Source organism: Oncorhynchus kisutch, linkage group LG19, assembly GCF_002021735.2.
Source record: "Oncorhynchus kisutch isolate 150728-3 linkage group LG19, Okis_V2, whole genome shotgun sequence".
In the NCBI taxonomy this organism is placed as follows: Eukaryota; Metazoa; Chordata; class Actinopteri; order Salmoniformes; family Salmonidae; genus Oncorhynchus; species Oncorhynchus kisutch.
Window position 1 is genome coordinate 9,639,155 of NC_034192.2, and position 27,926 is coordinate 9,667,080.

A 27,926-nucleotide genomic window follows, 5' to 3' on the forward strand; every position below is an offset into this window, starting at 1 on the left:
AGGTAACCGACCTGAGAGATAAGGCAAGAAGGGCCTTCTACGCCATCAAAAGTAGCCCTTCACATCCAAGATGGTAGCCAATCAGTCTGTCCATGTGTATGTGTGATCCTTGGGATCAGAGTTTGAATGTTCCTGATCCTGTTGACAGAAGCAATACTATTGATGTGAAGGTGGATGTTGTATATAACAACTATTCTTTTTAGATCTCAGTCTCTATTTTACAAAACGTACTTCTACAAAGCACCTTTGTTTTTTTCTACACCTTTCTGGAGTTGGAACTCGCCCAGTCAGGAGCGTCTGTCTGCGTGCAGGCCCACTACGCAGAGAGCAGGGGCGCACTGAAGGCTAGGAGCGGAGAAGCGGTTATCTGATTGGAAAACCTGATGGGTATGGGAAAATCTACATTCAACACAACATCTACTGGTTGTTGCACACCTGTGCTAAATTACCTCTAAACCCCGTTTTATGTATCTGTTACTGTGCCTGCTCTTTACTCAATGCCATCCTGGATTAAATAGGCTGAATGATCAATGGGTGAGTGAATCATCTTTGCTTTATGCCCTACAATTTGCAAACACTTGTCAATACCACCAGGGACTTGGTCTCTCTCTGCAATTACATTTGTAGCACTCTCAAACGCAAGTTGGCCTACACTTGATGGCATACTTCCAAAATGTCTAACTATTGAATTACTTTTTTCTATGTCGAAAGACTCGTTTGTTTTATTGACAATGGTGCTGGCTCCGCCAAGTCCTCACGCATTTGGCAACTGAGATATATTGTTATGCTTTTATTGTTGATCTCCGGTAACGTACGACCAAACCCTGGGTCGGTAGATGCCATGCAATCTCTACTGACTCCCTATGATTTTAAAAACAGAGCAGGCTTTGGCCTGTATGTTAATGTCAGAAGTCTATTTCCAGAAATAGACATGATTAGAATATGGACCAAAATGACAAAATGCAGACGTAATGGTTTTTATCAGAAATCGACCCTTCCGCATGCTTTTACGGCACAGTCGATAGCGCGCCGGACCTCGGGCTCGAAGGTCGAGGGTTCGAGACCTGCTCCCTGCTGTTTCATTACAGTATATAAGGACTCCCACATCACTGTAGTCAACTGCTACCGACCGCCCTCGGCTTCGGGACACGCACTAAACTCTCTTTTTGATGTTCTGCACAAGTTAAATTACTCTGATTTTGTTATTTTATGAGATTTGAACTGGGACATGCTTACATCCGTATCGGACTCTTTTAAGGAACTGTGTGACTCTCTGAATCTCGCACAATTAATTAATGTGCCTACAAGATCAAATCCCAGTGCACCTAACAAATCAATTCTATTGGACATTATGCTAACGAATACCCCTCACAAATGCACATCAACTGGGATATTCTGTAATGGTGTCAGTGATCACTGTGCAATTGCCTGTGTTAGAAATACAAAAATGACCCAAGCCAAACCCCGTTATATTTTTAAAATACATTTTAGACAGTTTGATGAGCAAGCGATCTTACATGAGCTGTACCATAACATTGACAGAGTAAGTCTGATTCCCGATGTTGACTTTGCCTGGGACTATTTTTATATGACATTTGTGTCCACTTGTGAGAAGCATGCGCCTGTGAAGAAATTTAGAATCAGTGGAAGGGACAATGGTTTTCAGATAACTTGGCAGACTTAATTAGAAAGAGATATATCTTGGGCTCAAGTTAGACATACAAATTATCCTGTTGACAGGGCCTCCTTCAGAGCGCTAAGAAACAAATGCACAGGATTAATCAGGAAGTCCAAGTCAGACCCTACCAAGTTCTGGAAGCTAATCAAATCAGTGTTAGGTTCTAATGTATCCTCTGGCCTTCCTGACCATTTAATGATGGATTCTAATGAACTGAAAGATAAAGCAGATATTGTAGTTTTTTTTTAACAAGCACTTCATATCTGCTGGTTCAGTTTTTAATAATTGTGTGGCACAGGCCTCTAATGTAAGCTCAGTTGCAGTCAACTATGATATAGGCCCTCATGAGAACTATTTTAACTTTGAGCCTGTTTCTTATACTGATTTCTATAAAGCACTAAAGGCAATATACACTAAAAAGACTGCAGGTCCAGAGAACCTGGACCCCTACCTCTTAAAGATAGCAGCTGGTATTATTACTGAACCTGTGGCTCACATTTTCAACTTGAGTCTCTTGGACAATCCCATACCCAGCATTTGGAAATCAGCTTATGTCCTCCCACTGCTAAAGGGTGGAGATCCCTCAGATGCTAACAACTATCGTCCTATCTCCAAACTCCCTATCCTGGCCAAAGTCTATGAATCACTAGTGAACTCACAGTTAAAAAACTTCTTAATTGAAAATAACAAACTGAGCGGGGTTCAGTCTGGCTTTAGGTCGGGGCACAGCACCACAACTGCAGCTATGGCAGTGGCAAATTAAATTATTAATGTACTTAATAAAAAGCAACATTGTGCTGCTCTGTTTGGATTTATCAAAAGCCTTTGATTCAGTTGACCATGAATTGTTGCTAGCTAGATTCAGAAACATTGGCCTCAGTGAAAGAACAGGAAATTGGTAGAGGAATTATCTTTCTGACAGAACACAATGTGTATATACTGACAATCACAAGTCTAGCTTTCTTGGGATTAATATAGGTGTGCCCCAGGGTTCCATTTTAGCTCCAGTATTGTTCTCACTTTTTATTAATGACCTGGGAAAGGGGATGCAACCAGCAAAGTTACATCTATATGCAGATGATAGCCATATATTCATGTGCTCCTTCGCTGGTTCATGTTGTTGAAGAGATCCAGACTGCTTTTCAGTCACTGCAGGCCTCACTTTATGGTCTCAATCTGGTCTTGAATGCACAAAAAAATACATTCATGACCTTTACCAGAGCTAGACCTCTGCCAGTGCACCGTGTACCAAATGATAGGTTGGACCTCACTTTATATGCGCAGAAAGATACATTTGTATGTGTTCATCTACAAAGCCCATTTGGGTAAACTCCCTCTTTACCTCTGTAGTCTGGTCTCGTTCACCACCAGCTTACCATTCCTGGTCTGCTAGGTGGTTGATACTTAAAGTCCCCAGGACATTCAAAGTATTAGGAAAGACTGCCTTCTCTTCTTGTGCATGGAATCGTCTACAATCCATACTTCATCTAGATATGTTATTGCCACTGACTGAATTTAAAATATTGATGGGAGACTCTGTTACGGAGGAGTGTAAATGCTTTTTTTAGGCTGGATCATGTGTCAAATTGTTTTATATTTTAATTATGTAATGTATTGATTGTTGCTGCCTTCTTGGCCAGGTCTCCCTTGAAAAAGAGACTGGGTCTCAGTGGGATTTTCCTGGTTAAATAAAAAGTACATCAAATTCGACCTCCCAATTAGGATCTGGCTAAAAATACTTTAATCAGTTAATCAGTTTTCGGTTCTGCTCACCAACCACAAATTCACAAAATGAGACAAACACCAAATTGAGACTCTGCATGCTGAATTCTGCAAAAACATCCTACATGTACAACATAAAACACCAAATAATGAATGCAGAGCAGAATTAGGAAGAGACACACTAATTATCAAAATCAAGAAAAGAGAACACAAAAATATATTTACTTGACGTATTGGAAAGAATTTACCAACAAACTGAGCAAACTGGAATGCTATTTGGCCCTAAACAGACTGATCCAAAATTAAGATTTTTTTTGACTATGTACAGACCCAGTGTCACGGCTGTTGAAGGAACTGGACCAAGGTGCAGCGTGGGGAGCGTACATTTTCTCTTTTATTTGAAATGACACCGACAAAACAATAAACAATACAAACACAAACTGTGCAGCTTCAGGCTATGTGCCATCAAACAAAGTTAACTTCCCACAAACACAAGTGGGGAAAAAGGGTACCTAAGTATGGTTCCGAATCAGAGACAACGATAGACAGCTGTCCCTGATTGAGAACCAAACCCGGTCAAAACATAGAAATAGAAAATCATAGAAACACAAAACATAGAATGCCCACCCCAACTCACTACCTGACCAAACCAAAATAGAGACATGAAAAGGATCTCCAAGGTCAGGGCATGACACCCAGTGAGCATAGCCTTGCTATTGCGAGAGGCCGCCGAAGGCAGACCTGGCTCTCAAGAGAAGACAGGCTATGTGCACACTGCCCACAAAGTGAGGTGGAATCTAAGCTGCACTTCCTAATCTCCTGCCAAATGTATGGCCATATTAGAGAAACATATTTCCCTCAGATTACATGGAACCACAAATAATTCAAAAACAAATCCCTTATCTATTAGGTGAAATACCAGCGTGACATCCCAACAAAAAATATGGGGGACCTGTTGCCACAAGAAAAGGCAACCAGTGAATAACAAACACCACTGTAAATATAACAAATTTTTATGTTTATATATTTCCCTTTTTTACTGTGTACTATTTTCACATTGTTATAACACTGTACATAGCCATAACTATGACATTTGAAATGTCTCTATTCCTTAGAAACTTTTGTGAATGTAATGTTTACTGTTAATTTCTGATTGTTTATATATTTCACTTGCTTTGGCAATGTAAACATACAGTTGAAGGCAGAAGTTTACATATACTTAGGTTGGAGTCATTAAAACTCATTTTTCAACCACTCCACAAATGTCTTGTTAACAAACTATAGTTTTGGCACGTCGGTTAGGACATCTACTTTGTGCATGACACAAGTAATTTTACCAACAATTGTTTACAGACCGATTATTTCACTTATCATTCACTGTATCACAATTCCAGTGGGTCAGAAGTTTACATACACTAAGTTGACTGTGCCTTTAAATAGCTTGGACAATTCCAGAAAATTATGTCATGGCTTTAGAAGCTTCTGATAGGCTAATTGACATAATTTTTGTCAATTGGAGGTGTACCTGTGAATGTATTTCAAGGCCTACCTTCAAACTCAGTGCCTCTTTGCTTGACATCATGGGATAATCAAAATAAATCAGCTAAGACCTGTAGAGCTCCACAAGTCTGGTTCACAAGTCTGGTTCACAAGAGCTCCACAAGTCTGGTTCATCCTTGGGAGCAATTTCCAAACGACTGTAACAATAGTACGCAAGTATAAACACCATGGGAGTGGCGTTATTGGGAGTATCATGGGAGTGGCGTAACGCAGGCATTATTCCGCTCAGGAAGGAGACGCGTTCTGTCTCCTACATATGAACATACTTTGGTGTGAAAAGTGCAAATCCATCCCAGAAACCAGCAAAGGACCTTGTGAAGATGCTGGAGGAAACCGGTACAAAAGTATCTACATCCACAGTAAAACAAGTCTTACATCGACATAAGCTGAAAGGCCGCTCAGCAAGGAAGAAGCCACAGCTCCAAAACCGCTCTGGTTTGCAGACTCTGGTTTGTAACTGCACATGGGGACAAAGATCGTACTTTTTGGAGAAATGTCCTCTGATGAAACAAAAATAGAACTGTTTGGTCATAATGACCATTGTTATGTTTGGAGGAAAAAGGGGGATGCTTGCAAACCAAAGAACACCATCCCAACCGTGAAGCATGGAGGTGGCAGCATTATGTTGTGGGGGTGATTTGCTGCCGGAGGGGCTGGTGCAATTCAAGAAATAGATGGCATCACGAGGTTGGAAAATTACGTGGATATATTGAAGCAACATCTCAAGACATCAGTCAGGAAGTTAAAGCTTGGTCGCAAATGGGTCTTCCAAATGGACAATGACCCCAAGCATACTTCCAAAATTGCGGCAAAATGGCTTAAGGACAACAAAGTCAAGGTATTGGAGTGGCCTTCACAAAGCCCTGACCTCAATCCAATATAACATTTGTGGGCAGAACTGAGTTACACCAGCTCTGTCAGGAGGAATGGGCCAAAATTCACCCATCTTATTGTGGGAAGCTTCTGGAAGGCTACCCAAAGAATTTCACCCAAGTTAAACAATTTAAAGGCAATGCTACCAAATACTAATTGAGCGTATGTAAACTTCTGACCCACAGGAAATCTGATGAAAGAAATAAAAGCTTAAATAAATTATTCTCTCTACTATTATTCTGACATTTCCCATTCTTAAAATAAAGTGGTGATCCTAACTGACCTAAGTCAGGGATTTTTTACTATAATTAAATATCAGGAATTGTGAAAAACTGAGTTTAAATGTATATGGCTAAGGTGTATGTACACTTCCGACTTCAACTGTACGTTTACCTGAGAGAAAGAGAGAGCTGTTACGGGAAAAAAATGTGACATTAATGTGATAACATGTAAAAGCAACGTGATAACATGAAACTACACATGTGAAAACGTGATCTTCGGTGGGGTGTTTTACAAGTCACAAGTAAGTCTCAAGTCTTAGCACTCAAGTCCCCAGTCAAGTCCCAAGTCAAGACAGGCAAGTATCAAGTCAAGTCTCAAGTCCTGAACTTCGAGTCCTAAACAAGTCATAATGTGCTCTTCACCATTTAACATTTTTAACAAGAGTAATAGTTGAAAACATGTATGCAAATCATGTATGCTTTAAAAAAATATCTATTTATTTATTTCCAAATAAATGTTATATTTCCATGGAAATACATGGGTAGCCATGAGAAAGACCCCCCCCCCCCCCAATAGTGATCGACTATCGAGGATGGCTATGAGGCGCAATCGGGGGGTGTAAGCTTGTACACAATCGCCCAACCTTAACACACACAAACTCTTTGTGGTTACAGTAGGCTAACGTATGTCAATGGTTTTAGAAACAACATTAACATCAGGCAGGATTTAGGCTACCAACTGCATGATACACCAGTAAAGTAATAAAATATATAGCTGTCGGCTATATTAGCCACGACTTACCGTTCTTTGTGCAGTTTCAAATGTCGAGCAAAGTTGGAAATTGTTGCGCCTCTGTCTGTAATTTTCATCCCGCATGTTTTGCAAGTTGCAATACATTTTTTGTTGATACAGCGTTGTCTTTATATCCGCAAATAATAATTCTAGATATCATCTTTCCAAGGGCTCCATCTGAATTCACCCGCTGAAGTTCCTCTGCACAATTTGATTGGCTGCTGTCCGATTCAAACTGTAATCCGTTAAATGAAGAGTTGATGGGCTGCACACTTTTTTGAACAGCATCATTTTTTATGTTTGGGCTTGGGGAGGGTATCAAGTCAGGTCGAGTCATAAGGCACAAGTAGTCACGACCGTGTGGAGAGACGGACCAAGGTCGCAGCGTGATTGGAGTTCCACATCTTTATTAAGTGACACTTAAAACAAACCAAGAAACAAACAACAACTGTGCAGTACTGAGGTGCTACGTGCACTCTCTCCAAAACAATATCCCACAAAAGGAGGTTGGAGCAGGGAACCCTTAAGTATGATCCCCAATTAGAGACAACGAACATCAGCTGCCTCTAATTGGGAGCCATACCAAGAGCACCAACATAGAAATATATAACCTAGGATACCCCCTAGTCACGCCCTGACCTACTACGCCATAGAGAACCAAGGGCTCTCCATGGTCAGGGCGTGACGCAAGTCCAAGTCAAGTCACGAGTCATTGGTGTTAAAGTCAAAGTCGAGTTGCAAGTCATCAAGTCTCGAGTCTGACTCGAGTCCACACCTCTGCTCATAAGTCCCCTACACAATCATTACCTATAATACATCTCTGCACTTAGCAAAAGTGTGCCATCTGCACTGCTATTTTAGTTCAAAGTTAATCTGACTATTCTCTCATCATTCATTCTATTTAAAATTTTCAGCCATTTTTCAGGTTTTCTGGATAGTTTTTTACTGTTGGTGGGGCATATTATTCTGTTTTATTGTTACTCCTGAATCACGACGATGAATGTAATAGTTTTTTACTGTTGGTGGGGCATATTATTCTGTTTTATTGTTACTCCTGAATCACGACGATGAATGTAATAGTTTTTTAATGTTGGTGGGGCATATTATTCTGTTTTATTGTTACTCCTGAATCACGACGATGAATGTAATAGTTTTTTACTGTTGGTGGGGCATATTATTCTGTTTTATTGTTACTCCTGAATCACGACGATGAATGTAATAGTTTTTTACTGTTGGTGGGGCATATTATTCTGTTTTATTGTTACTCCTGAATCACGACGATGAATGTAATAGTTTTTTACTGTTGGTGGGGCATATTATTCTGTTTTATTGTTACTCCTGAATCACGACGATGAATGTAATAGTTTTTTAATGTTGGTGGGGCATATTATTCTGTTTTATTGTTACTCCTGAATCACGGCGATGAATGTAATAGTTTTTTACTGTTGGTGGGGCATATTATTCTGTTTTATTGTTACTCCTGAATCACGACGATGAATGTAATAGTTTTTTACTGTTGGTGGGGCATATTATTCTGTTTTATTGTTACTCCTGAATCACAACGATGAATGTAATAGTTTTTTACTGTTGGTGGGGCATATTATTCTGTTTTATTGTTACTCCTGAATCACGACGATGAATGTAATAGTTTTTACTGTTGGTGGGGCATATTATTCTGTTTTATTGTTACTCCTGAATCACGACGATGAATGTAATAGTTTTTACTGTTGGTGGGGCATATTATTCTGTTTTATTGTTACTCCTGAATCACGACGATGAATGTAATAGTTTTTTACTGTTGGTGGGGCATATTATTCTGTTTTATTGTTACTCCTGAATCACGACGATGAATGTAATAGTTTTTTAATGTTGGTGGGGCATATTATTCTGTTTTATTGTTACTCCTGAATCACGACGATGAATGTAATAGTTTTTTACTGTTGGTGGGGCATATTATTCTGTTTTATTGTTACTCCTGAATCACGACGATGAATGTAATAGTTTTTTACTGTTGGTGGGGCATATTATTCTGTTTTATTGTTACTCCTGAATCACGACGATGAATGTAATAGTTTTTTACTGTTGGTGGGGCATATTATTCTGTTTTATTGTTACTCCTGAATCACGACGATGAATGTAATAGTTTTTTAATGTTGGTGGGGCATATTATTCTGTTTTATTGTTACTCCTGAATCACGGCGATGAATGTAATAGTTTTTTACTGTTGGTGGGGCATATTATTCTGTTTTATTGTTACTCCTGAATCACGACGATGAATGTAATAGTTTTTTACTGTTGGTGGGGCATATTATTCTGTTTTATTGTTACTCCTGAATCACAACGATGAATGTAATAGTTTTTTACTGTTGGTGGGGCATATTATTCTGTTTTATTGTTACTCCTGAATCACGACGATGAATGTAATAGTTTTTACTGTTGGTGGGGCATATTATTCTGTTTTATTGTTACTCCTGAATCACGACGATGAATGTAATAGTTTTTACTGTTGGTGGGGCATATTATTCTGTTTTATTGTTACTCCTGAATCACGACGATGAATGTAATAGTTTTTTACTGTTGGTGGGGCATATTATTCTGTTTTATTGTTACTCCTGAATCACGACGATGAATGTAATAGTTTTTACTGTTGGTGGGGCATATTATTCTGTTTTATTGTTACTCCTGAATCACGACGATGAATGTAATAGTTTTTTACTGTTGGTGGGGCATATTATTCTGTTTTATTGTTACTCCTGAATCACAACGATGAATGTAATAGTTTTTTACTGTTGGTGGGGCATATTATTCTGTTTTATTGTTACTCCTGAATCACGACGATGAATGTAATAGTTTTTACTGTTGGTGGGGCATATTATTCTGTTTTATTGTTACTCCTGAATCACGACGATGAATGTAATAGTTTTTACTGTTGGTGGGGCATATTATTCTGTTTTATTGTTACTCCTGAATCACGACGATGAATGTAATAGTTTTTTACTGTTGGTGGGGCATATTATTCTGTTTTATTGTTACTCCTGAATCACGACGATGAATGTAATAGTTTTTCTTGAGTGTATTTTTGACAAAGCTGAGATTTACTTTGAAGTACAAATGTATGAATACACATGAAAACACTCAATTACACAGACGTGGTGGCGTAGCAGGAAGATTGGAGTGTCATGAACCAAGAGGTTGAGTTCAAATCCCAGGTGAGGACAATTACTGTATCAATATGCACTGAGTGTACAAAACATTAGGAACACCTTTCTAATATTGAGTTTCACCCCCGTTCGCCCTCAGAACAGCCTCAATGAATTGGGGGAAGGACTATACATGGTGTCAAAAGCATTCCACAGGTATGCTGGCCCATGTTGAATACAATGCTTCCCACAGTTGTGTCTTGCAGGATGTCGTTTGAGTGATGGACCATTCTTGATACACACAGGAAACTGTTGAGAGTGAAAAACCCAGCAGCGTTGCAGTTATTGACACACTCAAACGGGTGCACCTGGCACCTACTACCATACCCCATTCAAAGGCACTTAGATATTTTGTCTTGCCAATTCACCCTCTGAATGGGACACGTACCCAATCCATGCCTCAATTGTGTCAAGGCTTAAAAATCCTTCTTTAACCTGTGTCCTCTACACTGATTGAAGTGGATTTCGGTGACATCAATATGGGATCATAGCTTTCACCTAGATTTACCTGGTCAGTTTATGTAATGGAAAGGGCAGGTGTTCCTAATGTGTTGTACACTCAGTGTTCATAAACAACATTATCATATGTCAAAGTGTGTCAAATATGTAAAAAAAAAATCCACTCCAGATACAAACTTATACATACGAACACTTACAGGTGTACACAAGCAATCACTACATCTCATCTGCCCAGACCTGCATGCTGACAACCCTATCATTAGTGCCTGTGTTATTCTTTGCTGTAAGTTGTACCAATTAGTTTTTCTCTTTTGCCAATGCTATTTCAATATTGAAATAATAAATAATTTAATTTCTCTATTGTGTTAATGATGGCGGATTGATTGATTTCCACATTTTTAGTCTAGATTTTTTCAAGATGAGTGATGAGAAGGGAATCGTCCAGCGCATATTCCATGTCTTGAAAAATGCAGACAAACAGATGAAACGTTTACATTGTAATATTGCTGACAGCCAACTTTCTAGAGCCGCACATAACTTTGTGAACAGTGGTGGAAAAATTACCCAAAATGTAAAAATATAATCATTTCAAATTCCTTATTTTAAGTAAACCACACGGCACCATCTTCTATTTTTTATTGATGGATAGCCAGGGGCAAATTCCAACACTCACAACATCATTACAAATTAAGCATTTGTGTTTAGTGAGTTCGCCAGATCAGAGGCAGCAGGGATGACCAGGGATGTTCTCTTGATAAGTGTATGAATTTGAAAATACTCCTGTCCTACTAAGCATTCAAAATGTAACTACTTATTGGTGTCAGGGAAAATGTATGGAGTAAAAAGTACATAATTTTCTTTAGGAATGTAGTGAAGTCAAAGTTGTCAAAAATATAAATAGTAATGTACAGATACCCCCAAAAATGACTTAAGTAGTACTTTAAAGTATTTTTACTTAAGTACTTTACACCACTGCTTTTGTACTTCATATTCTTCCCAGTCATTATTAGTTTAACACTTAAAAAATGACTCTGCTGTTGAATTCCGGGGACATCCTAATGAGACATTTTTGTTTGCAGGGCATCATGTAAAAACCTGAATCCACATGTAAAACTTTATGTGAAATCTGATCTTCATGTGAAATACGATCACATAAAGTGTTCCAAAACATTTCACACGTGCAAAACATCTGGAAATGTCCCGTGTTTTTTCCGTAAGTGAGAATGAGAAAGAGAACGACAGTGAGCTGCAGTAGTTAACTTCCAGTTGATCTCCCTCATGTCCTCACCCCTTGCACTTCCATTGTTTGTATCTAGTTGCTGTATTGACCGAATGACTGATTTATTGGTGAATTGATTTTAATATCCCTTCTTTATTGCTGAGTTAAACCCATTGATGAGTTGGGATTACACCGGTGGGTATTTTTAGTATTTTTAGTTTGTTTGACTGATTGGCTGACTGAGTGAGTGATTGATTAATGAATTGATTTGTTGTGATACGTCCTACTAGCGAGCACAATAGAATGCCACTGGGGAAGAGCGACAGCAGGCTCCAGTATTCCATGCGTCAGAATTATTCGTTTTTTTCATGCTGAGGAGTGGGATGGGCTCGACAGGCCTGTCACACACACAGAAATAAGAGCAAAGGCAAACACACACACATATTTCAGTATGGACATACACACTCATTGGCACACAAACACACACACACACACACACACACTAGCAAAAGCATACCAGCCAGCCAGCCTGCCTGCCCACAAGGCATGTCATCTCCCTGTGAGATGGAGGAACAGGCTGCATAACAGTAGAAGACAGGAACAACTGTCACAGAGCCTCATTTGTGAGAATATCTTATCAGTCCACCGTAGGTAGCCTTCAAAAGGAATCAGGATAAAACTCAAACTAATAATATATATTAGATGACAGCGTAACATTGTGACCATCCTACTGAGTAGCTGAGAAGCAGTCATTATTTTACACATGATATGAACACATCCCTCCCATATTCATTAATACTGTACACATCCATTCGTTCATCCATTCATTAAATAATTAATCAATTCATCCACCCGTCCATTAATTAATGAATTCAGCCAATCAGCCAGTAAGTCAGTCAGTTGAGTGACAGACATCACTGCTTTGTATATCCATTGCATTCCTTATATCCTGCATGGCTGTGTGTCTTAGGCTCAGTGAAGGGAATGTGCTGCCGTTGTTGTTTATGCTGTGTTGTTGTTACTGCCTCTGTTTTGTACAGGTGTTACAGTAAAGCCCTGGAGGATGTACCTACTGTGGTAGAGCTCTATCACTGTAGAGGAGACAAGCCCCATTTCCCTGACACACACACACCTAATCTCACCTCCACCTGCAAGAGATAGATCTCACAGAGGGAGGGATGGAGAGGGAGATAGAGTATGTGAGAAAGACCAGAAGAGGGATAAATGATGAAGAAGTTGGTATAGGGAGCATGGGGAGAGTAAGAGGCAAAAATGCAAAGAGGAAGAGAGATTAACATATTTAGAAATAGATGCTTCTGCGATATGGATGTTACACATGATTCCTCTGTATGAGATTTGATTGTGTAGATCTGTCAGGGAAAGGGATGGAGAGGATGGAGGGAAGAGATAGACATGAGAGGAAAAGAGAAGAAAATGGATGGAGGGCTGGCGGGATGAAGGGCTGGCGGGATCGAGGGCTGTGGTCATTTGCGTCCTGGGAGTTGATGATGATTCTGTCACTGATCCTGTTCCTGTTCATTCATCTTCTCTATTTATCCCCCCATCCCTCCCCTCACATCACTAGCCCATCGTGCACAGTCACACTTCCAACCAAACCAAATTTCTCCCTGTGGCCAGTTCTGTGGCTAATCGATGGCATTGCTAATGGAGTTTTTTGGGAGACGAAACAACAGATGGTGCTTATGGGACTTGAGGGCTGAGGGATGAGGCTGTTAGGGAGGCGGTGAGTATGGTAAGACAGATGAGACCTACATACAGGGACACTCATCCCCAACAAATACAGATGCAGCGTTTGTCAGGAGGCATGCCAAATAAATACATACATACCGTGAGCACGCATGGGCACACACACACACACACACACAAATACACACAAATACTTACACACTCCAACATACAATTGCAACACAGGTATTCAGACTCAGAATATACAATTCCTTACAAGTTGTTTTCAAAGCACAACTCTTGAGCGTGATACTGTATACACTGAAGATCTGAAGTCCCAGGCGTGGAAGTGAAGGGCATACATATCAACAGATAGGTGGATAAACCGCCCAGCAACCGGGTATATGGGCTCTGAAAAGTCAAGTGGTGTAGTAATCTATTCCTCTGTCAGCCCAGCAGGGTTTCTATGGCAGCTGTTGTCTGGTATGTATGTTCTCTAATTGGTTGCAAGACACACACGTTACTTTTGTGTTCATGGTCAGCTGTGGATGAACGCGGTGTGTTGGGGTCTATTGCCCTGCTGACTTTGATGTGATCTTATCAGACTGTTCAACAGTCACTACTAGCCGGCCTCCACCTAGTACCCTGCCATGAACGTTAGTCACTGTTACTAGCCAGCTATCGCCGGTACTCAACCCTGAAACGTAGACCGATGCCCTGTGTACATAGTCATTGAATACTGGATTCATGTTTACATACAGTTTTACCCACGTAATATGTATATACTGTATTCTAGTCAAAGCTCATCCTATATAACTACTGCTGTACACACCTTTTCTATTCATATACTGTCCATAAATGTCTATACACACCATCAAATAAATATATATTCATATTCCGGACTCTGAAATTAATTGTCCTGGTATTTCTTAATGATTTTTATTTTGGGGATTTGTGTGTATTGTTTTGTATTTTTAGGTAAGACTGCACTGTTGGAGCTAGGAACATAGCAGGTATTACTGCACCGTTGGAGCTAGGAACATAGCATGTATTACTGCACCGTTGGAGCTAGGAACATAGCAGGTATTACTGCACCGTTGGAGCTAGGAACATAGCATGTATTACTGCACCGTTGGAGCTAGGAACATAGCAGGTATGACTGCACTGTTGGAGCTAGGAACATAGCAGGTATTACTGCACCGTTGGAGCTAGGAACATAGCAGGTATTACTGCACCGTTGGAGGTAGAAACACAAGAATTTCACTGCACCTGCGATAACATCTGCAAAATGTGTACACAAACAATACACTTTGATTTGACCTGTACAACAACAACAGCAAGCAGCAGGGGGTGGATAGCAGGAGAGCATGGAGGGAGAGGACAACATGCTAGTAGGCTTTACAATGGTCAATATCTACAGTAATTGTTTGACTGGTAAAATGCTATTTCCATATTCTGATAGCATGCAGAAAGTGCATTGACTGTAACATGCTCAGAGACAGCAGGAGGTGTGTACATTAGTGTGATGTTTCTCCTATCCCAAACTCAGGGTGCGTTTTCCCACTATGAGAAGTGACTTTTTACCATCCAAGTCTTCCAATTCCCCTATGAGTTCCTCTGTTCTGGGGAAGAAGGTTACATGATGAAGCCCTTTTGATGTACACTGGGGCCTTTCTAACGTGTTGACTTTTCTGCTGACAAAGAAATCTCTATCTTTTCTCTCTCTTTGTTTTCTTTCTTTCTCTATCTATGAGAACAAAGGATTGAGCATATGGGGATCCTGGATTGTGGGTCGATTGTGGGGAAAAAAAACTTTGGCCAGGAGCCTCCGAATACCTATCTGCACATGAACTTTCAGAATATTGTATTAAAGATGTTGGCCTTCAAATGGTATTGATCGGCAGCAAAACAAACCCCCTGCATCGATGTCAGAACAGCGATATCCACAGTTCCATATACTGTACCTGAGTAACAATGTTGGTTTTTCTGTTGTGTTCCCATTGTATATTATGGTTCAGGTTTTAGTATGTCTACCATGAATATAATAACTTGTTGAATGCCAGCAATCTCTTGGTTATGGATTGGATCTTGCCATGTCAGCAATATAGTCTCTAATATCCATCGTTCATCGTTCCCATATCCATTGTTCCATCGTTCCAATATCCATCGTTGTTTTCCCATTGCATATGTTAACGTTTCATTAGAAATCTTGCATGAATATAATAACTTGTTGTTTAATTGATTGCCAGCAATGGCAAAGGCTATTGCCTGGATCTTGCCGTGTCAGCAATATAATATAGTCTAAGAAAGACAGGGTGAAGAGCTACTGTACTTGATTAGTTCAGGAAAATCAGTTCTGCACCTTTCACACAAGGGGTTGGAACATGGAAGCATTCTTACAATGCATTACTTATCATTACAAAAGGGTGGAAATGCATTACTAATTTCACTGTTAAACAAGACATGGGGTAGTATTACAGAGCATCATCCGGATTTCAAGGTGAAAGACTAATTTAAGACAAAAGTACATGATGGATTTGCAATGTGATATGGTACTATGGAAACCATGTTAAAGGACTAAAAATCCAACTTGGTTGCAGACTGAAACAAATGAGCCATACCCTGGATCTTTCCTATTTCTTTCATGGTTTGCTTTTTTTATTTTTAGGATTTTACTTGAAGATACATTACAACATGTTACGTTTTAGTAGTTAGACGTGGTTACAACTGTGATCGCAAGATTAAATGGTGCCTTGATGTAAAAAAATAAATGAAAATACAAACAATTATGTTCTTTGTAGCCTACTACTATCTATGGGGAGATGTTATATTCCCAGTTCTGTTTTATGAAAGGGTTTGTCTCTTTAATTTCTGCTGAACAAATATTTGTTGTTCTGTGGTTTTGATCAGTCCCTCATTAACTATGTAGTAAATGTGAAGAAAATCATCAGAGGACTTGTATTTTCATAGCATAATAACAAAAACAGCAAGGGAATGAAAAAATGGCCTTATCCAAAGCAAGAAACACTTTAAACAATTCCCTTTTATTCACAATGAATCTGTTGGAATCTGATAAAAAAAAGATATCAGATCTATGATTAGGGTGGCTGGAATCTTTGACAATTTTTCTGGCCTTCCTCCACGACAGTCCCCTCTATGTGAATGGGGGCGTGCTCGGCCCTCCAATTCCTGTAGTCCACGATCAGCTCCTTTGTCTTGCTGACGTTGAGGGAGAGGTTGTTGTCCTGGCACCACACTGGCATGTCTCTGACCTCCTCCATGTGGGCTGTCTCATCACCGTAGGTGATCAGGCCTACCCTGGGTCTGACCCAGTGAAAACACTTGCTAGCTGATCAGTGCATGCGCATCATATGCATCGTGGTAATTAATCTGGCCCTGTGGACTTGTAAATGTTAACCTGTTTAAAGGTATTACTCGCATTGGCTATGGAAAGCATAATCACACAGACATCCAGAACAGCTGGTGCTCTCATGCATGGTTCAGTGTTGATTGCGAGCATCAGAGCGGGTGAAGTAGGATTCAATCTTAATCCTGTATTGACGCGTTGCCTGTTTGATGGCTGATCGAACGGCATAGCAGATTTTTTTATCAGTGTCCATATTTGTGTCACTCTCTTTGAAAGTGGCAGCTCTAGCCTTTAGCTCAGTGCAGATGATGCATTTAATCCACGGCTTCTGGTTAGGATATGTACGTACGGTCACTGTGGAGACTACATCGTCGATAACATTATAATTGAAGCCGGTGACTGATGTGGTAAACTCCTCAATGCCATCGGATGAATCCCAGAACATAATACAATCTGTGCAGGCAAAACAGTCCTGTAGCGTAGCATCCGCTTCATTGGACCACTTCTGTATTGAGCGCATCACTGGTACTTCCTGTTTGACTTTTTCATTGCAAGCAGGAATTTAGAGGATGGAGTTATAGTCAGATTTGTCAAATGGAGGGAGACCTTTGTATGCGTTTCAGAGTGTAGAGGTGAGGTGATCTAGAAGTTTCTTTTTTCCTCTAGTTGCACAGTGGACAACTTGCTCTGAAGTTCACTTCCAGGTGACACCAAGTGGCAGTAGGAGGAGGAGAGGAGGGAGGAGAAAAGAGGGGGAAAGAGAGGACTGCGTCTGTCTGTGGTGAAAGGTTGTTTATGAGTTCATACAAACTGTATTCCGACAACCAATACCCAAAGGTTATCTATGGAGGTTGCTTCTCAGTTGGGTTGGCACCAACGGCAGTTTTGTGTAGATCATGCTTGGAATGTTAATGATTCCTGTCTCTGTCAGTTGAACGGTGATGGGCCTAGACTGGCAATGTTCTGTTTCTCTTTTCAGTTTTGAATTCATATGGAGTAGTTAGTTCAAGCCAGAAATTATCACGATTCTTGGGGTTATGTGTGTGTTCGTAGAGTGTATTATGTCCCTCCCTGCAAGCTAGCTGTTTGAGTGTGTGTGTGTGTGTGTGTGTGTGTGTGTGTGTGTGTGTGTGTGTGTGTGTGTGTGTGTGTGTGTGTGTGTGTGTGTGTGTGTGTGTGTGTGTGTGTGTGTGTGTGTGTGTGTGTGTGTGTGGTACCCTGACCGCTAACACAGCTCTCACACACCGGCGTGGGGAAAGGACATTCAAGGCTAGTTTAATGAATGATTGATGAGGGGAATATATGTCGGCCAGGTTGGGGACAAAGGCTTGAGCTAGTGACCTTGACCAGCTCAGGCTGATGACACTATCACTGTGGCAGTGGAGGCTGCTGACAGGAGGACAAATCACAAAAATGGCTGGAATGGATCAAATGGAATGACATCAAACACATTGAAACCATGTGTCTTATGTCATTCAACCAATTCCGCTCCAGCCATTACCACGAGCCCATCCTTACCAATTAAGTTGCCACCAACCTGTGCACTGTGGGACAGCAGAGACACAACACCAGACACAGTTGGTATGCTTTCTATTATATTGTACTATGTGGTTCCTGTCTTGATTTGGGTGCCCAGGGCATCCCAGAGGTCAGTGCTAGTCAGTCTCCAAAATTTGCATCAGTTTGGGAAACATGAGAGTGTAACTATTGGGATCTGAACCCCGGTCTCAGAGGGTTGCCAGGACCGGTGTGAGTGCCGGGAGTACAGTGACAGGAGGACAGCTCTGAGGGCAGGGAGCTTAGCCATTCCGGACGGTGGAGAAGGAAACACCGGACAATGTTGGGGTTCAGTAGGGACCTAACGGCATGGGCAGGGGACCCACCGATGTATAGGGGAGGCGGAGGGGTGTCGCGAGGGACGGCATCAGCAAGGGGACCAGGAACCACCACTGAGAAGAGGGTGAGATCCGGTAGTTGGTGGGGAGTTGTGAATGGTAGTTTATCTCATTAACCCTCAGGAGGACCTTGAAGGGCCCCACAAACCGGGGGCTCAGCTTCAGGCAGGGCAGGCAGCGTGAGAGGTTCCTGGTGGAGAGCCAGATGCCATCACTATGATGAAACATTGAAGCCTAACTGCAGTGGTGGTCCCTCTGATCCTTCTGATGCTGGATAGCGCGTTGGAGCCTCACTTGGGTGGCGTTCCATACCTCTTGGGTGGCGTTCCATGCACGTCGGAACCACTCGCCCACTGCAGAGGCCTCGGCCTGGCTCGGAGTACATGGGCCCAGGACCGAGTTTGGGAAACTCTACCTTACATAATGCAGTCAGTCCACCCTCAAAACACTAGCTTACTAGGAATTGTTTCATTATGCAGTGTAACCACTATCTATAGCTATATATTAAGCTGCTATTTAGTTGCTATTTCCAAAACCTTTTTAGAAAAATTACACATCAATTAGCCTAACAATGAGGAAAAAAGTAGTTGGCTTGAGGATAAATGCAGCAACTATTTTTCTTTTCTTTTGTCTGGTTAACTTCTCTGGGATATGTGGGATGGTAGCGTCCCACCTCGCCAACAGCCAGTGAAATTGCAGGGCGCTAAATTCAAAACAACAGAAATCCAATAATTAAAAATCCTTCAAACATACAAGTATTTTAAACCATTTTAAAGATAAACTCTCTAGTAAATCCAGCCACAGTGTCCGATTTGAAATAGGCTTTACGGCGAAAGCACACCAAGCGATTATGTTAGGTCAGCACCTTGTCACAGAAAACCGTACAGCCAAAAATCAGAAATAGCGATTAAATTCATCACTAACCTTTGATGATCTTCATCAGATGGCACTCACAGGACTTCATGTTACACAATAAATGTGTGTTTTGTTCGATAAAGTTAATCTTTATGTCCAAACACCTCATTTGAAATGGGTGTGTTATGATCAGAAATGCAATGTCTCAAAAAAACATCTGGTGAAAGTGCAGAAGGCCACTTCAAATTACAGAAACACTCACAGTAAACATTGATAAAAATACAAGTGTTATGCATGGAAATAGAGATAAACTTCTCCTTAATGCAACCGCTGTGTCAGATTTCAAAATGGCTTTACGGCCAAAGTACACATTGCGATTATGTTAGGACAGCGCTAGTCAAAGAAAAACATCCAGCCATTTTCCAAAGAAGGAGAGGTGTCAGAAAAGTCAGAAATAGCGTTATAAATATTCATTTACCTTGATGATCTTGATCGGAATGCACTCCCAGGAATCCCAGTTCCACAATAAATGTTGGTTTTGTTCGATAAAGTCCATCATTCATGTCGAAATACCTCGCATAATGTGCGATCACTTGTTCAGACTAATTGTCAAAAAAGTTCCATTACAGTTCGTAGAAACATGCCAAACGATGTATAGAATCAATCTTTAGGATGTTTTTATCATAAATCTTCAATAATGTTCCAACCGGAGAATTCCTTTGTCTTTAGAAATGCAATGGAACGCAGTTACCTCTCACGGGTACACGTGTGATCAGCTCATGGCACTCTGCCAGACCTCTGGTTGAAACAGCTGTCATTTTCTCTTCCTTCACAGTAGAAGCCTCAAACAGGGTTCTAAAGACTGTTGACATCTAGTGGAAGCCTTAGGAAGTGCAAAATGACCCAATAGACACTGTGTATCTGATAGACAATGACTTGAAAAACTACAAACCTCAGATTTCCCACTTCCTGGTTGGATTTTTTCTCAGGCTTTTGCCTGCCATTCTGTTATACTCACAGACATCATACAAACAGTTTTAGAAACTTCAGAGTGTTTCCTATCCAAATCCACTAATTATATGCATATTCTAGCTTTTGGGCCTGAGTAGCAGGCAGTTTACTCTGGGCACCGTTTTATCCAAGCTACTCAATACTGCCCCCCAGTCCCAAATAAGTTAATAGCCTACAGAAATGGGCTGCACTATTAAAGGTTAATTTCCATAGCAACATCAGGACCAAGTTTGGGAAACCCCGGTGTAAGGGATAAATGCCGATGTTTGTACGTTACCTTGGAAACAATAGATAATGCAGCAGGACGAGGTGGAGCCGAGTCCCTTTGTGGAGTTAATTTTTCCAAGGTAATGTGCAGAACAAAGATGTTGATCCCGCGTATACCACAGTTGCCAAAGAAAACAATACTAAAGCACATTTAAATAAAACATTTGTTTGATATTCTCATTATTATAAGAGAATTCATACCTTCTCATATTTTGGTTGCTAGAGACGCAACCCAGTCGATCGTTTGATTAGTTCGATATTCATGGATGCGACACAGTTGTTCTTTTGGTTATTAGAGATGCGACCCAGTCGTTCGTTGCTTGTTAGCTAGCCAACTATCTACGGCTAACACAGTCACGACCTCTGCAGCCAGAATAACAGCAAAGTAGCTGCATTTGCATTTGTTTAAGCTGTTTTCTATTGACATTAATTTTGATACATCCATATCAATGGGCTGATGATGCCCGATTTTGCCTGGCATAGCTACAAAAGCTTGCTTTCTCATCAGGAAACTCAACCCTGTTCATTACGAGGAGATCACATTGCATATCAAACACTATGCTAGAAGCTAGCTAAATAGTTTGTTGCTAGCAAACCTGCCAACTTGAAAACCAAATTTAAATATACCAGTTACTGAAAACAGTTGGTCAAAATAGTAACGTGGGAGGATTTGACAGCATAGTGCCACTCATGACTACAACATAGGGACCAGAGAAATGCATGTTCATCACTCACCACGTTAGGTCATCAGATGCTCCAAAAATATGTCTCTGCAAAAATAATCTATCCTAGCTAGGAAGATAATTATTTTCCTCGTTGGACCTGCGTTTATAATATATACAATTTCAGTTTGAGTGGCTGTTGGTTTAGCTTTCTGTAACTTTGTAGCAAGTATGGTCTGCATGTGTAGGTGCTTATTGAATCATGATTGCATGGAGTCCCATAACTTTTACAACGGTCCCATTATATGGTTTTAATGTCCATTCTAGAATGCCCTTCTAACCAATCAGAAATGAGTATTCAACAATGCTGTGATATAATTGGCATGAATAGACTGGTTATTACGCACAACAACATTCTATCCAAGAGAGGACAGCTCATGTCATGCAGGTTCAGGTAAGCTATACAGGACAGTAGTATATTCTTGAAATATATTGGTAGCTGATAAGTATGCTGTTGCATCGACAATACAATCTTGAATTTCTGACTTTAAACAAGTAATTACATTATAGCCGCCAGCCAGCCATCGGACACATTATTGCCACCAGCCAGCAGACACTGTGTATAGCTTGTTAGGCTTAACATGAGAAAATGACAACCAAATAGGCCTACCAATAAACATGTATCCATTAGCTAAAGCAAAGCTACAGGCGTAAAGTTAACGTAAAATTACAGGAGCTTTTTAAAATCCTTAAGAGTATATTTATGCACCTGCGCATCAATCTATATAACATAATTTAAAAATCTACATCAAAATCCATCAGTTTGAGCAAGAGATATCTGTTTTTTGGCATGGGCTGCGTCTCAATCAACCACGTCCGCCTATGTTGGCCTTCTGCATTTGCGGTGGAAGGTAGCCAAGCTACAGCATGTTTGTGAGACCATGAGACATCCAAAAAACCTGTCTTCTCACGAAAACCTCTGTAGCATCCGAACAGTTTGGCCTACAACCCCCACAAGCTCCACGGGACTCGTCGGAAGTTGGTACCGCCAATGTGCCAACTTCTGTCTGTAGCGTCCAGACCGTTAGGGCAACAAAAAAAGGGGTTAAATATGTGTCCAAAAAACAAAAATATTTCCTTAGCTTCGTATATCTCCTAGATATAGGAAAGACACTTCAAAACCTTATTCCTTATGATTAATTATTTGACTGTCTGTTTTTCCATTTATGAATGTGTTATTTGATGCATAAAGGCCAAATTCAATATTTTATCAAATCATTTTTGAATATTAATTTTTTCATACCTACTGTGGTCCTAAAATTCCAAATCAAATAGGTAAATGGTAAGACCATCTTCAAACAATTCCCATTTTAAAACAATGGCTTAGACTTTGAGATTTTAAGAGTGAAATATTTCATGGCATTAAAAACATTTTTCAACCGGCAGGTGCACCATGAAAGTCAGAAATAGCGATAAAATAAATGCATTACCTTTGGAGATCTTCTTCTGTTGGCACCCCAAAAAGTCCCAGCTACATCACAAATGGTCCTTTGTTCAATATCCCCAAAAACTCAGTTTAGCTTGAGCGCTTCGTTCAATAATCCACCGGTTTCCCTCCTTCAAAATGCATACAAAATTAATCCCAAACGTTACCAATAAGCTTCTCCAAACAAGTCAAACAACATTTCTAATCAAACCTCAGGTATCCTAATAAGTAAATAAACTATCAAATTTAAGACGGAGAATCGTTATTGTCTTTACTGAACATAAACAACAAAGAACGCGCTCTCATCCACAGATGGTTTGTCCTCTGGTTTTCGCCTGCCATATCAGTTTTGTTATACTCACAGACATTATTTTAACAGTTTTAGAAACGTTAGAGTGTTTTCTATCCAAATCTAATCTATATGCATATCCTAGCTTCTGGGCCTGAGTAACAGGTAGATGACTTTGGGCACGCTTTTCATCCAGACGTCAAAATACTTCCCCCTAGCCAAAAGAGGTTAATTAAGGAAAACATAAAATAACAGGATTGTTGTTCACAACCATCCCAACAAAAAATAACTCTACCTGATATGCAAAAAAAAGGGTTACACATACAGTATCACCATCACCACTGACAAAGAACCCCACATGAACTTTTTTTAATTGTATGGTTCTCCTCTATCACAATCATGCTATTCATCTGAGGAGACAGAGAAGGCATAGGCGTGACGAAGAGAGTGAAGTGAAGGGTTTCCAAAACACCTCCTTTGATCCCTGCTCTGTCTATGCACTCCTCCTGTTTCCTTTCTTCTATAGACAGCAGCAGACTCATCATCCCTCTTTCTTCATTATTTAAAGCCTGCACTCCAATGCTGAAAGGTTCTTTACACCAGCTGAACGGTTCTTATCCACATTGTGAACTGTGTGAATTGTTATCCACATTGTGTACAGCCCTGAGGATGTACCCTGTAAAGTAATACTCTTAGTAGTCTAATTCCTGAAAAGATGCACATTGTGTCTTAAAACTTCATTACAAACTAGAGCAGGAAAATATCTGAGCTTGGTCTGGGCTCAAACAGGCACACTTGTATTAGCTTACGACCAGCCGCCTCCTGCCCTCTCCTCCTCTCTGTCCTTTTATAGCTAGCATCCCCTTCTGCTGTGGTGTTTACCAGGCAGGCAGACCGAGATAGAGCTAGTCCATTAGAGCATCGGCCCACGCACAGCACCGACCACTTAATAATGTATCCACCACAATCTAAGGCATGAGGCATGGTACAAATCACCTTGCTCCCGGCTGACCCCTCCTCACTTTCCAGAACTCACTCATCAGGCCTAGGGGTTAGCCCCCTCCTCCAGACAGGTCATAGGTCACCAAGTCAGGTGGGTAAGAACCAGGAAATAGGTTAACCCTTGTAAACCAGAGATGTGGTGTTTAATATGCATGTCTGACACGAGAAGGACCACTGGGACACCGATAATTAGGGCCCTGGGTTAAATCACTGATCACCCCTCCTCCAATCCAGACCATGTACAAAACTCTACTTGAATCAGTGTTTAATCTAAAACCATATTAAGTGCAGAGCGAACCCATGTCTCTGTCTGATCTTTTATTACACTCATCCCTTTAACCCCCCTGTTGTGTTCGTTTCATGTTAATTCATTCTGTGTTCCCGGTCCAAAATGACCATCCCATTATAGTTGATTATAAATCCATAATAATACATATATTATCACCTAATGTTGTGTTAGATCTTTTTATCAACTTTAGTTCTTGTGAACAATACAAGTTTTGAACTTCTATTTGATATTTATGGCCTGTAGGCCTCATTGACCTGAGCTCATACAACTCGTTTTTGAGTAAGAAAAGTATATTATTTTGACTATAACAAATATAACAAATGCTCAGATGAAACATATTGTGCTATTTGCCACAGACTACTTTCTGTCAAAGTTTAACAAGAACTCTCTCCTTCTCACCAGTGTCATGATCAAATATATTATCAAGAGCCTCACATACAGTATATTGTTTGGTCATTGTGCTGCCACAGAATGAATTGTGAGCAAAGCCTCAAAAAAGCTTTATATACCAGAGCTGTGAGAAAAGTTCTATATATTATTGAAACAATGTGGCGATTGTTTGTGAGAATGCCAACAGGTTTGGTTCCCGTGGGGAAAGATTCTACTGGGGAAAGGTTCCCGTGGGGGTTGCCATGGAAGCCAAGAAGGGGAGTGAGGTGTGTGTGTGCTCAAACACGCATGCATGTAGGGGTCTGGGAGAGGAAGTGCGTCCATCTGATGAATGGGCATGTGCCTGAACTCAATTTTATACACTAATTGTAGTCTCACCCATTAATTTCTAAAGACCGGTCTTTTTGACCGGGAACACAACAGGTGCACAAAAGTTAACACCAAAAACTGAATGAAAATCATCTAAATGTATTTTGTGTTTTCAGATGCCCTGTGTGGACAAAGTTATGGAACCTTCTGACAATCAAATTAAATTAACTACATTTTTCAGGGAGAGAACTTGTAAATAGGTCCAATTCGACCGGAGCACAGCAGGAGGGTTAATGACTATAATTATGATAAGTAGTGGTGAATTAAATACATATTTTGATTCCCTTTAGTAACAAGTGCGCAGAAAGTAGGGAAGCAAGTTCAGGGAGTGAGTGTTTTAATAAATAAAAGAAACAATGAACACGAAACACAAGCAACGCACCGACATGATAGAGTCAATAACACCTGAGGGAAAAAAAACAAGGAGAGTGAGAGATATAGGGAAGATAATCAAGGAGGTGATGGGGTTCAGGTGAGTGTCATGAGGTGCATGTGCGCGAGACGATGGTGACAGGTGTGTGGGATAATCAGCATCCTAATGACCTAGAGGCCGGAGAGGGCGTATACGTGACACCTTTAATAGCACAGCCTCAATGGACCTCAATGGACCTCCATGTCTTTGTTTTTGGCAAACGACACTGAAGTTAACAGGATGAACCCTCTTCACTCTCTCATCTCCTCCCTACCTCCAGAGTCTCATCCTTACTTCCCTCAAACATCTCTTTCCTTCATCTTTCTGTTTTGTACCGCGGCCAATAATCTGTCCCCTCCTCTTCCTCTGCTTAGACCTAAGCAATCCGCTCAGTAGTGTGAAAGTACTTTAGGCAAATGTCTCTCATTAAAAAGCAATTGAAAGCAAACACTATTTTCTCAGGGGGGAACCGTTGTCTCTCCTGAGTCATAAATACTGTCCAGTAGCTAGAAGCATCGCTGATTGGCTCACTAATAAAATAATGCAGCGGTATGGTGACCTGTTCAGAGAGAGGGAGGAATAAAATGAAAGAATGTTCCCCCTTAGCCTTCACAGTTAAGAGCCGTAGGTAATGCTAGCGATTAGCTCGCTAGCAATTAGAGCAGCCTGAGTTTGTGATAGCAGGTCATTACCTAAAGAGGAATATATTTCCCACAGAAAGCAATAATCCTTCTGGCCAGGGGTATTAATCAGTGGTGGTCGGTGCCGTTTAAGATTAGGGAGGATGATTTTTTTTTATGAGCATGGCCTTCCTTCTTTAACAGTTTATTGGATGACTGTTCAACTGTTGTCTTTCTCTTAGAGTCAACTATTGTAGGAGAAAATTCATGACTATGGGGGATTTTTCCAGTACATATATTATGCACTTCAGGAGCAGTAAGCAGAATCATAGTCTTAAAGAGAAGACATGTTATGTGTGTGTGTGTCTATATTTTGTATCATTGCTAGGGTTACGCCACCAATAGAATCTGTAAACAAGCAAGAATCTTTAAACAAGCAAGAATTGAGACAGAAAGATAATGGTGGCAAGAGCCCAAGGGGTGTCAATCATCTCCATAGAGGGGAGTGACCATGTGTGTTTTCTGAAGGTGGAAACCTAGAATCCTGAGGTCTGTAACAAGATTGCAGTTGTTCCATGGAATTGCTCGCTTTGTTACTTTTTGTAATAAAGTCTGTTTGAATTCACAAGCTCCGGTATCTGAGAAATATTTGACTCAATATTTCCATGACACTATTCATCATATTTTATGCGCTGCAGTGCTAGCTAGCTGTAGCTTATGCTTACTGGATTCATTGTCTGATACTTTGATTGGGTATACAACATGACAGTTCATGCTGCAAGAGCTTTGATAGGCTGGAGGATGTCCTCCGGAAGTTGTCAGAATTACTGTGTTACTATAGATCTTTGTTGCAAAACAATGTGTTTTAATCATTTATTTGGTAACATTAAAGTATGTAGTATAGTTTTATCTAAAAAACTTTTAAAATATTTCACTTTTTATTTTTATGAAATTCACTGAGTAAGATGGTCTTCCTTTCTCCTCTGAGGAGCCTCCACTGGTATTAATACTGTGTCTCAGAGAAGAAGGGAGGAAGGAGGTTGTGAGGAAGCAGGTAGGGAGAATCGAAGGCGAGAGGTCAGAGGCTGCATTTTGACGGGGGAAAATAACAATGTTTGCCGTAAAAAGCCACAGTGACACTTTATAATAACGAGCGCTCATTACGAAGGGAACACATTAGTCATTTAGTCATTGTAAATAATTCATGAAGGGGCAGTTTACCTAAGTTTCACCGCAAGTTGGGACATGATTTATTGCACATTGAGCACATTGTGCCAGGTCTGTTGTGGTCATAATGTGCCTGTTCTTTCATAAACATATTTTTCATTCTTCTTTGAATATGACTCAATGAGACTTAAATGGTTCTCCATGTAATAAATGGGCAGTTAGCACATAGTAACCATATCAAATGGCTATCAATCAGGTGGTAATGGTCAATTAGGCTGACTGCAAATTGTCATTAGATGCATAGAGTGCTCATCCATCACACTGATTTATATTCAGTATAAAACCATGCATTGATCTGGAAGCATAGTATTCATCTATACGAAGCTGGGCAATTTGACAGATAAGGCCAGGCTATGCTGCATATGTGTACATAC